The sequence below is a fragment of the Glycine soja genome, chromosome 3 (genome assembly GCF_004193775.1).
Source record: "Glycine soja cultivar W05 chromosome 3, ASM419377v2, whole genome shotgun sequence".
Taxonomy (NCBI): Eukaryota; Viridiplantae; Streptophyta; class Magnoliopsida; order Fabales; family Fabaceae; genus Glycine; species Glycine soja.
In genome coordinates, this window is record NC_041004.1 from 47705812 (window position 1) to 47718394 (window position 12583).

Genomic DNA, 12583 nt, shown 5'->3' on the forward strand with positions numbered 1-12583 from the left:
TTAAGAGAGTTTTTGAAAATTATTATAATTTATTTATTCATAAATGGTTTTAAACTTATTTCAATAAGCTTTTTAAAATAACTTATCAAAATATTTTATTGTTATTTATAAATTGAACAATCCCGCTTTCATTTTCGTCACTCCCTCCAACGGCAAGACCTAGTACAATATACCTGGATCTAAAAACAATCTCGTTCTCACCAGTCATCACGCAACGCCCCGTCATTCCCTTCACTGCGCCAACCGTGGTTCTCAGCAGCATCGCCATCCGCTCTTCCCCCTCTGCACGTCGTGAATCCACGAATCCGAACCTTGGTTGCCATCGTCGTTTGTCGTTGCAGGTTCACACGCAGGAGACGAGGCTCTCGTTGTGGGTTCCCGTGATAACTGTCACTGGTTAGCGTGAACATCCATGGTAAGAAATTTTTCCTCTTTCATTTTTCTTCAACTCACATTCACACTCTTCCACATCCATAGGTTTCTCGTACGGGCGCTCTCCGTCCGCTTCTTCACTGGCGACCCCGTGCCCCTCCGCATCTTCTGCTCTCATATCCTTTCTTGTTTCCTTGAACTTATTCACTGCTTAGTCAGAAACTCATGTCTTCCGGCGAAGACAACATGGCGGCGATAGAGTGGAAGTGATAGCAACAGAGATCAGAACATACCTGAGGCCCAAGCTATGGATGAAGACAGACCCAAGACCCACGATGGAAGGCCCAAGAGAAGTACCAAGGGACCTGCATATCTGGACAATTACGCATAACAGTTATTGGGGAAGAATTAAGGGAGTTATTTACAACTGTTTTTCCATTTCAGAATTCTGTTAGAAAAGCTGCTAGGAACCCGTTATTGCAATCATGCTTTGTAAATTTTATTACACAGAATCACCCCACGAAATGTATTTAAATAAGATTGCAATGAATTAAATGGTAAGAAGAATTCCAGCTCATCACCTTTAGTGTAGAACGGAGGTTCACTTGCCCTCGAAATGAAGGACCATTGTCCCCTTCTATTTATGTTTTGTATGGTAGTGATACACTAGGGTGAATTGTTTAATGTAGTTGTTTTAATCATCTATTATTTTTGAATTGGCAGACGATTTGTTTGATTTTGTTTGTATTTGCTTCAATTCTGGTTTGCCTTCTTTCCTTCAAGAAGAAAAAATGTTAGGTGATGAAGAAATTTGTTGGTGGCTAGTGTGATTTTAGATGCTTTAATTTTTAAATATGAGAGTGGAGCCATGTCTAATTGGCTCTGTCCGATTTCTTGGAACAAAATTCGTTGATAGTGATAGTGATGTCCTAGTAAGCATGGTTGAATTGGACAATTGAAGCTACTTTGCTGAGACTGTAAAAATAATTTGCTTTTGAACAGTCACCTAATTAATCATGTTTTACCTGAATCAGGTTATTGATAAGTCATTTGGTTTTGACACTGCTGTTGAAGAGGCACAAGGAGCCATAAACTTTGCTCATGTGGAAGCAGAAAGCACTGAGAATGGTATCGATATTGCCAAGCTTATGGGTCGTTACAGTGGTAAGTATCATTTACATTATGGTAGTTTACAATTTTAGTCAGTTGGTATAGAGTTCAGGATTTGAATAATCTGGGTAGGAAAAAGATTTACGTTTTGTTTGTATTATGGGTACTTCATAAATTTCAGTTTTTATGACTTAAGCTACTCAAGAAAATTGGTCTATGTGAGGAAAGTAAACAATATAAATCCAAAACATTTTTTTTCTCTCTTTCCTTTTTCGACTTCCAGTCTAACAACAGAAAATGGGACATTAAATATCTTTCTTGCGGTTGTGGTTGCTCCAGTAAAAAAAATTGAAGTCAAATGCTTGGGCTTTCTTGCGACCATTTACTCCACATATGTGGGGTGTCACTGCATTTTTTTTCCTCTTTGTTGGAGCAGTGGTGTGGATTCTTGAACATAGAACAAACGATGAGTTTCGAGGGTCACCGAGGGAACATATAGTTACAGTTCTTTGGTAAGTACTCTTGTTGTAGCTTGTGCACATAGCTAGTTAGTCATAACTCATCTTTGTATGCTGTTGCAGGTTTAGTTTGTCAACCATGTTCTTTGCGCACAGTAAGTCGTCCACCTATTTTGACAGTTCATGTCCTATTCTTGTTTGTGGGTAGAAACAAATAAGCTTTTTTATTATTCTTTCAAGAGAAAACACACTTAGTCCACTTGGTTGAGTTGTGTCCATCCATGTCTTGCATTTACATACTCACTTCCCTCACATGCATCTCACCCCCGAAAGTGACAGACATGTTGAATTGGGCCACATTTGTTGTTGATCCCCGTCATCGTCGCTCCACCGACACCACTCTCACACTCGATGTGTTTAGCATGCAATTTCCTTAAGAATCCACCATTATCCAACTTAACCTCAAATCCTCATCAAGAATCTGTCACGCTTCCTCGCTCTGTGGATACTCCATCATCGTCGTCACTACCTCATTTTGATCAAGAACATCGATTCTAAATGACGAGCACCGAAAGCAGTTGGACTTTGTCTCCATATATGTGTCTTCCTTCTCTCCCTCATTGTTGTCATCACCTACCTCTAATACTACCATCACCAACTAGATTCACTTCAAAAATCACGAACCAAATCCGCCCATAAAATATCATCATCGTCCATATCTAAACCCAAAACGCCTAAATCCAACCTTTTCTCCTCGTTGTTCGTTTCTCCCTCCCTCCCCCATGTAGCATTGTGCCTCTTTTGCCAGTCGTGTCACCATTTCAGTTCTTTAAGGGATTTTATTTCAGATCTCATTATGTTTGTAATTCATGTCAAATCTGGTTATTTTATTGATTTTTTTTAAAAACTTTGATTCATTTTGTTGTTGTTGAGCTTGATATATGCTTTAATCAGGAAAAAAAATGTGATTCTTGCAATTTAGTTTTTTTTTTTAATTTGTGGTGGTTTTAATAGTTAGTAATTTTGTTTTGATTCTTGCATTTTTAAATATTTTTTCTATTGAAAATTACATTTTAAAATTTTAATTAAAAAATGTCACAGGTTTGTTAATTTCGGATGAAAAACTAAGTAAATAATAATTTTATAGGAGTGAAAAACAAACAAAAAATTATAAAAAATAAATCTGAACTTTAGTAATTTTAGAAGGATGAAAAAATATTTTAGCATTTTATTTATAAAATAAAAACACCAAAAATGAATAAAGTCAATATCTCTATGAATTTAATATATATATATATATATATATATATATATATATTTATATATTTATATCTATAATTGACTATAAAAAATCTTTAAATATGTAAAGTAAAAAAGATATTTTTTTAAAAAAATGTTTTTTGAATCATTTAAAAATTTGTAAAAATATTTATAATGGTTGGCAACTATTTCAAATAATATAAATGTTAGTTACACTTAATTGATAAGATACTTTTTTTAACATTTTGTATAACACTTTTTAACATTCTCTGTATAATTATTAAAATTTATTAAAAATTAATAATCTTCTATTTTTACTAATATTCTTAGTATATATCAATGAATGTAATTTTGATAAAACTAACTTGGAAACATTTATTCAACTTGGTAATTGCCTCATTGACAATTGATAGGTTAAAGTAAATTTATATGATTATTTTGTTTTGTTTAAATAATTCAGTGGTCTACTGAAAGTTTCCAAAATTTAAACTATAAAAAAATATAAATTATTAATAAAATAACAAAACTCAAGCTGTTTTGAAGTAAAAGAGTGAATGTTTTGTAAACGTGCCTAATGGTATTCGGAAACCTGATTTCCCGCCTCAACTTATACAACACACAAGTAGTGAGACACACATAACATCTGACATTGTGGAATCTGAAGTGAAAGGAAAAGAAAAAATGATCTTTGCATCAAACCCTAATCCTAAAAATGTGTATCTCATCGGAGGTTTGCAAGTGGAGTTTCCCTACGAACGATATGGATCTCAGTTTGCGTTTATGGCTAGAGTGATTTCCACCCTTAATCTAACTCAGAAAGAAGGTCATTGTCACGCGTTGCTTGAGTCTCCAAGCGGTACTGGCAAGTCCCTTTCGCTTCTTTGTTCCTCTCTCGCTTGGCAGCACCACTACAAATCTCAACATCACCATCTCAAGCCCGCGTCGGAGGCAACCAACGATCCTCTGGCTCTGGTGGCGGATTTGTTCTCGAGGAGGTTTCACTTTCTTCTTGTAACTATCTCTTCTAATTCACGATATTTCCTTTATTTTGGTTTTTGTTGTCCTCAGCAATTGTCCTGCTTTTAGTTTCAGAAATTCCCGACCATACGCAAACTGAGATCAACAACAAGAAGCAGAAGAAAAAGGAAGCACCAACCATATATTATGCCTCATAGGTGTTTTTACAATCAAGTTACAATTTGCTTCAGTTTTTTTTGTTGCATAAGTAATTAATGGTTATAAAATTGAGAATTTTTGTTATTATGGTTTCAAGCAATTAGCATTGCTGAGTATTGTAGAGATCATTAGATTAGATGGTTTCCGATTTTCAAGGTCGCTTTCTATATATTAAAATATGGGCATCATCACTTAACTAGGCCATTTTTTGTTCATTTGTATAAGGAGAACGCACTCACAAATTTCTCAAGTGGTTCGTGAATTGCGGAAAACTGCATACAGGGTGCCTATGGTTGTGTTGGTAGGTTGAATTTATATCTTTGATATCACTGTTATTTTTTTTTATCCTCAAATTTGTTTTCTGCTCATTTTTGTATTCTCCCAAGTCGTAATTCACCTTTTGCTTTGTGTTTTTAACCAATATTAATGAGGCTAATGCAAAATATCATTTCGTTTGGTATGATTTTGGAGAATGTGATTATTCAGCACTTCTTCAAATTGAAGTGTGTATTGTCCCCACCTTAAATTTTTAATTTCCGTTGCTGTTATTTTTCAAATTACTATTTAATAATAAGCTATATTTTATTTTTTTGTGAAGCATATTATATGTTAATTTTAAACCATTGCTGATGAGATACCAATCAACATCCAACTTATATGATAAGGATTTTAATTTTAACAAAGGTGTTAATGAAAACTGAAAAGTAAGAATGCCTTATTAGTACTCATTCTTTGATATGCAAAAAGATGTTTCTTTCAGTAAAGTAATATGGATTTGACTGAGTATTTTTCCCTCTCTTATTTTGCCAGGCATGGCGGAAACACTACTGCACAACTAAAAATATAATTGGCAAAGAGAACATCTATGACGAATGGTTGCTTTTACCTTGACATTTTATACTTTATGATAATCTTTATTTTTTTCATTTGATAAAATGTTCTCATCTTACAATCTTCATACTGATAATTTTCATAAAATGTTCTCAGTAAACTATTATTGAAAGATCAGGCAACAGGGTGTCCAGAATTCAAGTGAGTGTATGCTTATTTGCTTATGCTTCCTATCTATTTTTCATATCACTCTTCATGAAGTAACTGAAATGACAAATTTACAATCTATGCAGAAATGCTCATAAAGTCAAAGGTCATTCTTCCCTTCAGAAAGGAGGATGCAATGTGGTGCATGACATAGAAGATCTTGTAAAAGTTGGACAATTGGTAAAAGGTTTGGCCTTTGTTGTTATTCTTTGTATTTGTTTTTATTTTTTTGTTTAAAAGATTGTGCTAAGCTTTGTAAAGTATAAGTCTTATGCTGTCTCCACTTTCAGGTTGCTGTTATTATGGTGCTCGTTCTATGTCAAATGATGCTCAATTGGTATTTTGTCCATATAACTACATCAATAATCCAGTCATTCGGGCACCAATGTAAGTGGATATTAAAGTAGGCATAGTTATTCTCGACGAAGCTCAGTGAGCTGCTCTTCTCTTTCTATTTAGTTGCCAAGTCAATGAAACAGTACTAAAATTACAGTTAAATTAAACTTGCTTTATTTTATTTTTTTAGATAATATATGGATTTCGGATGTCTTTCACAAACCATCAGTTGTATGCTATCCAATGTAGAGCTCAATGAAAAAATTGTATAGTTTGGCAATAGTTTATTCTTGTTTTTTTTTATGAAATGATCCTCACATGCTTACACGTTGCAACAATATGGAGGACATTACTTGTGATGCTGGCAGTGTGGATATTGAAGATGTTTTGGATAGTATGTTATGAACCTTACAACTTTTATTTTCACTGTCTCTAATAATTATAGCTTTTATTTGCATTGTTACTAATAATGATGCTTAACTATATGGTCATACCTTTGAAAACTACATATGGAGCTCCCACAACTTTGCTCTATTAATACTGCAATTTACCAACCACTATATGAAATGGCACAGGTAATAGGATTATATATCGGGTTTGAAATGTTTCAATTATAAGTTTATCCTTACTGATTGTAAATCTTTAATGAGTGCTGCATTTATGCAGGGCCTTACTAGTTGGATGGAACCTAAGAAAAAGAAGCTACGAAAAATGTGATTTTCAGCACTGCGCCATGGAGTTAAGGATTTTGTCATTCTTTACGCCAATTTCGATTATTAATTTATGAATGCATTTTTCATTTTATAATTTGGTTGTTTACGTTCCACAATTTAATAGTATTTAAGAATAGGGTTTAGGGTTTAGGGTTCAGGGTTTAAAGTCTAAACTAAAGAAAAACATTAATTACTTTCTTGAATGAATTGTTTGGTGGTAACTATAACTTTGATCGAAAGAAAATAAAGATGGCAAAGTTGGTTATAAGGTTAAATGTGACGTTTAGTCTACTATATTTTGAAATTTTTATTTTGATATATTATGTTTTAAAAAATTATTTTGATATTTTATATTTTAAAAAGTTTTATTTAGTTTTTCTTTAATTTTGTTTAATAAAAACATTAGTCCTTTATCAATGTTTAATTTTTTAAAATATATTATAATTTGAAAGAGAACAATAGAGAGAAAGAAAGTTTAAAAAGAATAATAGTTATGTGTATTATTTCAAATAGGAATAGACTATTTACATATATAAAAAATAATAGGGAAATTACAAAGGATAAACATAAATAAGGAAAGATTATAAATGATAATAACATATATAATAAATGATATGGATAATCACAATTAGATTATTCATAACACTCATTATATCCATTATTTAAGAATTTATTTCATTAAAACATTTATAGGAAAAATTATGTGGGATAAAAACTTGATGAAGAAAAAAAAAAGTGGATCATCTCATCTTTTATTATGTTATCACTTGTATCATTAAAAATCTTGTCAAAAAAATCCAATGGAACAAAATAATGAGAAATGAAAAAAGAATGTAAAACAGATTTATTTCTTTCGTCCATGTATACAATGATCTTTAAGACAACAAATAAGAAATAATCAATCTTTTTCTATCCCCACTCTTCAAGAATGAAAATTTCTTTATTTTTCATTTTTGTACTACATTTTTTTCACCTTTTGGATGTGAGAATAAGTCACTTTTTAAATCCATTGTGTATTAAAAAATACATTGTATATATGTTTATGAAATCTCAATGAGATACTACATCAATAATAATAGATAATTATCTGTCAAAGTATCTTACCAAATGCTAAACAATACACTTAAACTTCAATAGATATAATGTTGAAAGACAAATAATTAGAAAATTCAACAAGAAATTTTTTCTTTATTCTTCATATAGTCTTTCTTTAAATTTATTCTTGAAATTTCTTTATTTAACAGGTCTTCATGATCTTTCACAAAAGTTTTTTTTTTAATTTCCTTATTTGATAGTATCTTCAGGACACAATATATCCAAATGAATATCATATTTACGTTAATAATATAACTATAAACATCATAGTTATGAATAATATAATTAGGTAGAAAGAATCTTTAGCTTGAAATATGAACTCAAAAGAATACGAATTTATCTTGGTATAATCGAATTATAATAAAATTCACCGGTTTGGACTATTACAACATTATTTTCTCACATTTGGTGAGAAAAAATATTCTTTTGTTTATACTTTTGCATTATTTTCCCACTTTTAGTGAGAGGAAAATATTCTAAAAATTTTCTTCCATGATAGATTATTTAAGACTCAAATGAATCATTTCAGAATTATGTAAATAGAACACTTATATTCTATCAAACATATAATATGGATAATGATATTAGAGAAATGAAAAATCTAACCTTAAAATATAAATATAATAAAACAACTTTCTGCATGAATTTTGATAGAAAAATAATCATACTGATAATGATAATGTATTACATATAATATAACTCAAAGAAGAATAATGAAGAGAAGGAAAAAAGTTAAAGAAAATGACAATGGTGTGTATTATTTCTTGGAGGAGCAAATTGTTTATATATACAAACAAGTAATTGGAATTTAAAAAAAAACATAAATAAAAAATATCATAAATGATAATTACATATATGATAAAGGATATTGACATCATAATTAAATTATTCATAATAATTTTAAAATAAATAATTTAAAACAGTAATAACTAAATTTTATTTCAAAAATTATAAACTACCGTAAACAAAAACACTTTGGCGTATTAGCGTGAAAACTCCCCCAAATAGCATGAAAACTCCCACCCCACCTCAAAGCCTTTCCTACAACCAACACCACCATTGTTCCCCCTCAACCTTTTGCTCTAGCCCAGTTTCTCGCACCGCTCTGATCTCTAAGAAGTGCGAAATGGGATTTAAGGATTTTGAATCCGTTTCCAAATCAAAGAAGTGAATAATGAGACCTAATATCTAAAATCTCTCAAACTCTTTCTAGATCCAACCCTCTTTGACCACCGTTGTTTGCCATATTCCAGATTTGAGGCATTTCTCCGACGCGCCACTGCAAGACGGTATTTTGGAGGCGATGGTGATGTGGTTGCAATGTGTTGGTGGGCTTGGACGCATATCTGTTGGGTGTGGCGACCACGGCCACAAATCGGAGGTGATGAAAAAAAAGAAGGAAACATTAAAAAGTAAAATATGTGATGTCTGATCGAGGTTTCTTTTTGGTGGGGTCGGGTTCTTTCAGTGGTTCTTCTATCTTGTTATTTCTTTATCTATGTTGTTGATTCTTGCGTATTATTTCTTTATCTATGTTGTTGATTCTTGCGTAGTGTAGCCGGGTTCTAAAGGAGCCTTGGAGCGAGGTTGAAGTTTAATGTTATTATGTTTTTATTTATCTTTCCTATGACCAAAAGCTACCAGATTATGGAATAATGAAGGGTTTCAAATTCCTCTGCTGATTGGATTCATAAGGAATGGTGAAGGCATGTTTTAGTGGTTTATATAATTTTTAAAATAAAATAAAGATAATCATAACTTTTAGTTGTTATTATTTTAAAATTTAAATATCAAAATGAAAAAATAATAAAATTTAATAGACGAAAAGTAACATTTAGCTCAGTTATAAAAAATTTAAATATATTTTTAGTCTTTGTAAGTTTTTGTTTTTCCATTTTTGGTGCTTGTAAATTTATTTTTCTAATTTTGGTCTCTTGTAAGATAATGTTTTTTAATTTTGGATTTTATAAGTTTTTTTTTAGTCTTTGGAAGTTTATATTTTTTAATTTTATTTCTTTTAAGATTTTAATTTTTTTTATTATTCCTATAAGTTCTCACTTACATGTATTGAAATTGAAAAAACTCAAATGAGTGAAGATGCTCATATGAGTGAACCCCGTGACCCATCAGTTCTAACTTCATTTGCGGAGCATGTCGCACATGCCATTTGGACGGGACAAGTATTATAATTTCTTACATAATTCTTAGACTAACTACCTTTAATTTAACCATTTGTTTCCTTGTATGCCATGCTTAATTTTTGCACTCTAGAAGGGTTACTTGCAACATTTGTTTACTAATGGTTTATTGTTTATATATGGCATTATTGCAGGTAACGTTCTGCTGTTGAGAAACAACTTAAATTTGAGTCCAGATATTGCTGAAGTCTCACAGGAGAAATTGCTTTCATTGGTTGCTGAAAGATTAATTGATTCAAATAGTAGTGTGAATGTAAGAGTTGCATTTGTTATCACTGGTGACATTAAATCTTTTATGATACAAGTTGATTTGGCAATTTTTCTTATTGTCTTCTAGGGCAAAGATGCAGGCTATGTTGAAAATCAACAACAGAAAATTGCTGATGCAATTGACTTACTCCCTAGGCTTGCTACTGGAATTGATGTAAATATAAAATTTAGGAGGTCAGTTATACAGTTCTTCTCATTTCTTTGGCAGTCATGTGCATCATCCATCAACAATTTTGAACTTCTGATAAAAATTTCTTGAATTACAGAATAGCTGATTTTGAATTCACTCGAGAGTGTGCCATATTTGATCTGCTGGACATTCCTTTGTATCATGGCTGGATGGTTGATCCTCAGGTATTTTTTCACCCTCATTCCAAATTAATTAGTTCTATCTTGTCATTCGACCTCAATCTACTGTGTCAGTTGCCTCCTTGTGCCACATCTTAAAATTGATCCTGCCTTGGATTATGATGAAAATTGTGTGGTTCATTGCTTACTGTAAATTTTAAATGGTCAAGTGATCTTTCTTAAATAAATATCAAAATACTTATCAAAATGTTATCTTTATGTTTTTCTTAAACAATGTGGGCTTTATTTCTTATTTTATGATGTGTTTATTTGATATTCAAATTTTCATGTTCTTTTGAGCCAGGATTATGACACTGCGAATGCAATTGGATCAAAGTCCTATAATGCCCTTATGGGAGAGCTTGTCTCTCTTGAAACACTAAACATGAATGTCCATCATGAAAATAATCCGGAAGATTGTGTTGATTTTGTGGCTGCAACAACTGCTACTCTTGGAGTTCCTTCTCCCAGTCTTTCAAAAGCCAGGTCGTTTGATTATTCTTCTCATTCTATTTCTGATCATATACAAAGAAAAGGTGATCTAGAAGAAGAGGCAGAGTTTTTGAGAGTCTTGAAAATGTCCGAGGCTGAAAATGATCCTGTTGTAGGTCACATAAATGGAGGAGAAATTTCTGTCAATATGGATAGAAATATGTGTGATGAGGAGGTTATAAATACGGATTCTGGAGATAAATTAGGAAATAGCACTGGTGCTGGTAACATTAACTTTCATGAAGATGGCCCCGAGCCTTCCTTATCTGATGATTGTGCTACTTCTGGCAAAGACCACAACGAACAAATATCTTCTACTTCTACACTGGGAGAGGCAACTAATTCATCCTTAAAGACTGATGCCATAAATGACCTTCATTAATCAACTTATATGGGACCTGAAGAATCTCTTGACCTGAATAATGTGATTGAGAACAGCCTTGATGCATTGGTTCAGAATGAGAGTGAAGATATCCCATATCCTGAAAAACACTCTGTCTCTTTGTTTGAGTGCCGTGCAGATGTTTCTGGAGGAGATGGAAAAGTCCATGATCAATCCACTCCTACAACTATAGATCATGAAGTTGTAGATGAATCTCATGGACCTGATGCCACAATATTATCATTCTCATCCCCTGGCCATACAAATTCAGATTCATCTAGTGTCAGATATCATCAAACTGATGTTTCTGGAGCATTGACTTCATGTGTTCAAGGGAGTGAGCCCATATATGAAGGAGAGGAATGTGTGTTGGATACAAGAACTGGAAATTTTGAGGATCGTGAACTTGTTTATGAAGGTGAGGTGGTACTTGCAGAACAGTCTGACAAAAGCACCTTAGCTGCTCCTGATCTAAGAGCTAAGGATGAACTTACTCCAGAACAAGGTAAAGTGGTGCCATATATTGAAGAAGTGGATTGATTCTCATTAAAGTATTATTTTCTAAGATAACTATATATTATCTTATGGGAGACTTATGTCCATTTTTTATGGTCTTAGGTGAATTGATCAAGAGTTTCTTGAGGAATAACGCCAGCCAGTTGACATTTTATGGGTATGTTGACCTCTTGTCTTGTTGGTCTAGATAAATTGATCTAGTTCTGTGTTCCAATATGTTTCTCTTTATTGGCTATGAAGAATTTTCCTTTCACATTTTGTATATTATAAATGCTTTTGCAGTCTTTTCTGTTTACAATATGGGCTTAAAGAGCGTGAACAGTGTGTTTTTTCCGTAACAATCATTTCAGCACCATGTTCAAGGTCAGTAAAAGTCTCAATTTTTTATTCTTTTGCCATTTAGATTACTGATATCAAGTGCAGCCAGTAGCACATTTTTGTCATCAAGAAAAAATGTTGTTTGTCTTGCAAAGTCTTCATACTAAAGTTATTTTCTGTTATTCACAGTTTGAGGGTGAGCTGTATCTTCTAGCCACGGACCAAGGTTACATAAATCAACCTGATCTGGTCTGGGAAAAACTGAATGAGGTAAAACAGTATTGCTTTATGATCTTTTTATTGAGATAATTTTTTTTTTAATCTTTGTATGTTGCCACTGATAGATGTCCTCAATTAAACCTCTTGAAAACTTAAAGGTTATATGCTTGATTTGAGCTTCTTGGATACTTAGGTACAAGTCATGCAGGCAGTTTTCTTGGACTTATAGTAAATTATATGTGAATGAATCTTTATATAGTATCTTGTGTAGTTTCATTTTTT

The 12583-nt window shown here is 32.2% G+C and overlaps 1 long non-coding RNA gene and 1 pseudogene across 1 annotated transcript; both read left to right on the plus strand.

Annotated features, from left to right (window-relative positions):
- Positions 1 to 152: 152 nt before the first annotated feature.
- On the plus strand, positions 153 to 2889 carry LOC114407877. Its single transcript, XR_003665690.1, has 3 exons — positions 153 to 415; positions 478 to 1994; positions 2064 to 2889. It is a non-coding gene; the product is annotated as an uncharacterized LOC114407877 (long non-coding RNA).
- Positions 2890 to 3764: 875 nt separating this feature from the next.
- LOC114407876 overlaps positions 3765 to 12583 on the plus strand; it is a 9292-nt pseudogene continuing 473 nt past the window's right edge.